The sequence below is a fragment of the Macrotis lagotis genome, chromosome X (assembly GCF_037893015.1).
Source record: "Macrotis lagotis isolate mMagLag1 chromosome X, bilby.v1.9.chrom.fasta, whole genome shotgun sequence".
Lineage (NCBI taxonomy): Eukaryota > Metazoa > Chordata > Mammalia > Peramelemorphia > Peramelidae > Macrotis > Macrotis lagotis.
In genome coordinates this window covers 588,057,448-588,063,786 of record NC_133666.1, presented here as the reverse complement: position 1 = coordinate 588,063,786, position 6,339 = coordinate 588,057,448, and positions in this window count along the sequence as shown.

The window sequence follows — 6,339 nt, the reverse complement described above, 5'->3', positions numbered from 1 at the left end:
ATGCTGCCATGGACAATATTTTAGTTTTGGACTCATATCCCACTTTGAGCCCCAATTTTCTCATTTGTTAATAAGTGGGCTCTAGTAAATTGTAAGATCTTTTCTAGCTCTGAATCAATGATTCTCCAGAGCACTGTACTAAGAGCTTAATTTTGAATGAGAAAGAGAAAGATTACAGACTTTTGAAATTGCTTTTGTGAAAGCCATATCTTATGGTTACCAGGTCATTGCTGTTATAACGGTCTTAATATCCCATTCACATAGTGCAAAGCACTATTAATCCCAGACATCAAGGAGTTTGTTAATTGGGGAAGAAAATATGTAACTGATAAAAATAGCACAACATAAATTGAAGAGAGCTAGGGGGCACAGTGGATTAAGTTCAAATCAGACCTCAGATACTTATTAACTTGTGTAACTGTGGGCAAAGCATTTAACCCTGTTTGCCTTAGTTTTCTCATCTGTAAAATGAGCTGGAGAAGGAAATAGCAAATATTTCAGGATCTTTATCAAGAAAACCCCAAATGGAATCATGAAGAGTCAACTAAGACTGAAAAATGACTCAGCAAGAACAAATTGAGAGAGAGAAGGCTAATACTATTGGGAAGATGGCTCACTGATTAAGACTTAGAAGACAAGATTAATGATAGATTTGCTTTCACTAGCTGTATGACCTTGGGCAAGTCACTTAATCATGATTGCCTTGCATCCAAAACCATCTCCAGTTATCCTGATTCATATCTGTCCACTGAACCCAGATGACTCTGGAGGAGAAAGTGAGGCTGGTGACTTAGCACAGAACCCCCCTCACTCAAATCTAGTTCACTTGCATGTCATGGCATCACCTCCCTGATATTATGGTCTTCTTTGTAAATGAAGGACAAACAAAAACAGGAGGGAGTGCATTCCAGGCATAGGAAGAAGGAACATTTAAAAATATGAAGAGCATCTTTATTTTTGTCTTTCCCAACTAAAACAGGAGCTCCTTGAAGGAAGGAATTGTCTTATGCCTTTCTTTGTATCCCCAGGGTTTGGTCTGGTGTTTAACACTCAATAAATGTTTATTGAATAGATGAGTATTTAATGAGAGCAACTTGCTGTTCTATTTGGCTGGAACATAGAGGTCATGAAGTTCAAAGTGAATTGAGGGTGTGGAATGAAAGAGTGAAGAGGTATTGGTTGCCTGAGCATTTGGTCAGAGTTGGAAGAGTGTTGCCCCAGGAAATGCTGACAATCTGATGACTCTTAGCTGCTTGCGTTGGTTCACCTGGGCGAAAATAATGCTATCCAAGGAATCTTCCTCATTCTGAGGGCAGCCATGCCGGGGGGAAGCTCCCAATCTGGCCTTGCTCCCTTCCTTGGCAGCAGTGGCCTCTGCAGGAAACTCTTGTTCTAGTATCTGTTTCCTCTGATGGGGCAAGTCCAGGCTCTCTTTCCCAATTCAGACTTATAATTGGAAACCTGGTGTCTCTTCACCCTTTCTAACTCAATTTGTCTTTAAGAAAAGGTGTATGCACTGGAAGCATTTTATGATTCCTGCCTTGAGAAGTGATCAATCAACCAAGTATTTAACAAGAACCATTGTCCAAGGCATTGTCCAAGGCCTGGTGATATAGAGTCAAAAAAGTGAGACAATCTTTACCCTCAAGGAGTTTATATTCTACTGGGCGATATAAAATATTGACAGATAAGACAATAAGGGATTGTTGTTGAGTTGTTTTATTCATGTTCAACTCTTCATGAAAGATCTTGGAGTAGTCATTTTCTTTTCTAGCTCATATTACAGATGAGAAAGCTGAGGCAAACAAGTAAGTAATTTACTCAGGGTTATACAATTAGAGTCTAAGGTCAGATTTGAACTTTTGAGGATGAGTTCAAAATAAAGATATAGTGACTGGCATGGAGAAGGGTCATTAACAACTAGGGGAAATAGGCCTGATTTGGGAACCTTGGGAGAAAGTGGCCAATACATCTTATAATTTGTGATACTGATGAACAGGAAAGTTAGGTATTAATGTCTGACATGCAAACCAGATTTGAGGAGAGCTGATTTCAGACAACTAAGAGAAAGGATAGTGAGGACTAATACTCCATAGGAAAGGAGCATCAGTTCAGCAAGAATGGAAGGTATGAAGAATGACTTTCTAAAGAGGCCAATAGAGATGGTTCTGATTAAGTAAAGGGGAAGTTATCCACAGAGCTCATGGATACAGTGACTACCTTAGATTTTAAAATACAAATACATCATCAGGCAATAAGCATTTGATCAAGTGTTTACTATGTTCTAGATGTGCTAAACTTTGGGGAATGCAAAAAAAGGGGGGCAAGGAGCTCATATTCTAATGGAAGAGACAACATGCAAATAACTATGTGACCTGCAAGATATTTTATGAAAGACTGGGTAACAGAGTATAGCTACCAAAGCTTGCCCTTGGCAGAATAATATAAGAAAACTACAATGTAAAATAAGCTCAGAAAACTAAGAATGACCAAAAAAATCTTCCTTTAAATCAGGGTTCAAATCCAGCCTCTGGGCTCTCACCACCACTAGAGACACTATTTCCCTTTACTCTCTTCAGTCCTTCCTAGGGCTGCCCAGAACCTATTTGGGCTGCTTACCTGTTTGCTCACACAGCCTGAATGGGATAGGAGTCACCAAATCTTCTCCTTCTGGTGAATGGAGCACCACTCTATGTTTTACAGTCCCCAGGCAGGGGTGCTCTGGAGTCATCACTATCTAGTTCACTGATGATGACATTTGTAGTGTGAGCATTTACAACTTGTAAATCAGCAACCCCCAAATCAGGGCTTAATTTATTGTTTTAGTGATTGATTAGAGTTAAGAAAGGATGGTGAAAATATTACTAATGTAGGCTAAATTTAAAATTGTGTCATTGATTTTTTTTCAAGAACTGGTAATTGAATATTTGCCATCATTACCCTGCCCCAGCATTGCCATTTCACCTGCTGACAAAGCCTAAGGACTCCTCCCACCATGATGTCCAACTCACTAATACACCCTTAGAATTTTCCATTTGCCCTGCAGATAAACTTTCCTTTCATAGAAAATCATGTCTTCTCCTCCAATGAGAATATGAGGTCTTTGATAACAGAAACTATCTCAGTTTTCTATTTGTTTCCTCTGTGAGCATAGCACATTTCTTGGCCCATGCCTATTTGTTTCCTCATTTATGCCATAATCATTTACATTAATCCTGGAAATCACACAGTGAAAATGAAAAAAGAAATGCAAATAATTCTATTTCTTCCTTTTACTTTGTTTTCATTAAATTTTCTTTGGAAATCATGAATACATTTCCCTGTAAGTATGCACTTGTAATCATTCCGGTTCATTGAAATGAGGATGAATCAGAAGCAATGCGATAGTACTTACTTTTATTGATTTACCTTAAAATCTCTCACCTTCCACAGGCCACTCAACACTCTAAAGTAGACAAGACTGGGATGAAAGTGGACCTGGGATTTCATTGGAATCAAGAACTTCTGATGTGGAAATTCCTTCAACAGATGAAAAGTCAGCACCTTCTCTGCAAAAATCTAACCTTAGAAAGTCAAGAAGTTGACTCATTTACCCAGGGTCAGAGAGCTAGTATATGTCTAAAATAGGACTTGGGTTCAAGTTTTGAAGGAAATCAGAGATTCCAAGAGAAGGATGTGAGGAAGGAGAGAATTCTAGACATGGAAGACAGCCAATACAAAGGTATCAAGTTCAAAGATGGAGCATTGCAGGTCAGCATTGCTTGTTTATAGAGGGAATGAAGGGGGAGTAATGTATATGAAAGCTGTAATAGGGAAGATGGGATGGATTCAGTTATTTTAAATACCAGAGAATTCCAACTATAATAAAGGTTCTACTCTAGAATCTCATTGGAGATTCCATAGTAGGGAGATGAGGTTTTGTAGAAAAATAACATTGGTAGTTGTGTGGATTAAAATGGGGAGAGAATTAGAAGAGAAAGACCAATCAGAAGACAATTAGCACACTAATTTAGAGGAGTTAAGTGTCAGAATTAAGGTGGGGACTGTGTGAGTGGAGAAGACAGGAAATACAAGAAGAATGATTAAATTTGTGGGGTGAGGGAGGAGTAGGAGTAGTTGAGGATGTCACCAGGGTTGTGCATCTGAATAACTAGAAGGATTCTGGTATTTTTGATAAAACAATAAAGTTCGGAAGAGGTGGGAATTGGGGGTAGGAGGGATGAGTACTATTTTGGATATGTTGTGTTTAAGATATCTAGAACACATCGGAGTAATAATATCCAATAGGTAAATGTGATGTAGGATGGGTGCTCAAGAGAGATTAGGATTGGGTAAATAGATATGAGATGATAAACTGAAGATGATAAAGATGATAACTGAACTTGAAGGAGCTGATGAGTGAGAAAACAGACAAAAGAGAAGAGAACATAGGACAAAAGTTTGGGAGACACCATAGTCAGGAGTCATGGTATAGATGAAGGTCCTGAAAAGTAGTAGGGAGGTAGGAGAAGAACCACAAAAGAGTTATGCCGTGACAATTCGGAGAGGAGAGAGTGGTCAGCTCCATCAAAGGCTGAAGAGAGGACAAGGAGAATGAAAACTGAGAAAAGGCAACTAAGAGATCAAGGAGAGGGCATTTTCAATTAGGAGATAAAGTGGGAAAACAGATTGCTCAGGGCAATCTGTAGACCCTGTAGAAAGACCTCTTTGCTTTCTATAATGCTTCTGATTCATCCACATTTCATTGAAACAGAATGATTACAAGTACATACTGGCAAGTAATTGTATTCATGATTTCCAAATAAAATTTAATGAAAACAAAGTAAAAGAAAGAATTATAGGCCTGGGCAGAGTGAAGCCAGAGGAAACTTGGAAGGAGGTACATCCCAGAGTATAGGGGTGAAAGCTTCATTGAACCATCAAATAGCTAGTTCCCTCTGAAGTTTCCCTCAGGATGGCTGGTGTTCCTGCAGGGGCTATGTCATCACACAATTTTATCCCATCATTTTTTCTGCTTTTTGAGTAGCTGTAAGTGGAAAGTTCATTGAGAGACAGGTAAGAATGTACCAGGTTGTCACATTCCACCACCAGATATCACAGGCTGGTCCTTGCCTGGCATTGCTGATGCATCATGGTGTCTCCCTAATATGGGAGGAAGCAAAATCAATTTAAGACCAAGAGATTCCCGCAGCAGCCAGACCATCTCCGATAGTCCTCTTTCCTATCAATCAGGCCATGGTAAAAATGATCCTGGTAAAGACAAGGGAGAAGGATGTTTTGAACAGCATACCCCTCACTATAATAAACATAATTGTGCAACTCATGCCACCAGTCCCTTGGGCAGTTGGTGTGGTCCTCTTTGACACTGAAGGACTCGAAGTAGTAGAATTTTAAGGGTATGGATCTAGGGATCCATAGGAATCTTAAAAGTCATTTAATCTAAACCTTTTATTTTATTCATGAAAAAAACGAAACACATTACTCTGTCTTTTATAGGTCCAGATCAAATACCTCTATTTTGTTGAAGTTTATTTTTTTAAGGAGTTAAAAGATCAGTCATACTTCATTCCTCTCCCAGCTTTGCTTTTGACTCTTAAACCTTAATGACCTTGTCACCCTGGAAGATCCCTCTATTCTTTGGCCTTATCTTCTCAGAAGGTCTCCTCATCCAACAGTCTTCCACTCCCATTGATGAGTTACTCCCAGGACTTCCATTATAAGGAAGGGACCAAGCCAGCTATCTTCCATTCCTCTCTTGGCTCTGTTTCTGACTCTCTGGATTCCTGACTCTCCTTCATCCTCTACCCCTCCACTACTCAATTTCCTTTTGTGTGATATTTTCTCCCATTAGTATCTAAGCAGTTTGAAGGCAAGAATTGTCTACTTTTGGCTTTATTTGTATTTCCAGCTCTTAGTATAGTGCCAGATGCAGAATATTTAATAAATGTTTATAGACTTAGCATTGCAAAACATTGTTTTGGGTTGCAGCAGTAGTTCCTTTGGGGGAAACATTATAATTACCCTTGTCTCCCTTGGCCATGATGTGGTTTAAAGACTGTTTCTTTAAATGGACTCTGGAGTCAGAAGATCTGGATTCAAATCCTAACTGTTGTTGAGTAACTAAATGACTTTGAGTAAGTCACATAGCTTTCGTGAGGCTCAGTTTCCTCATATACAAAATCAGGAGCTGTAACTAGGTTTCCCTTCCATCTCTAAATCTATGGTTCTATGATCATGAATATTTTTGAATTTGGAGGCTCTAGAAATTTATTTTTGTTCAGTCATTTTTTTAGTCATATCCAACCCTTTATGACCCAAGTTGGGGTTTTCTTGGCAAAG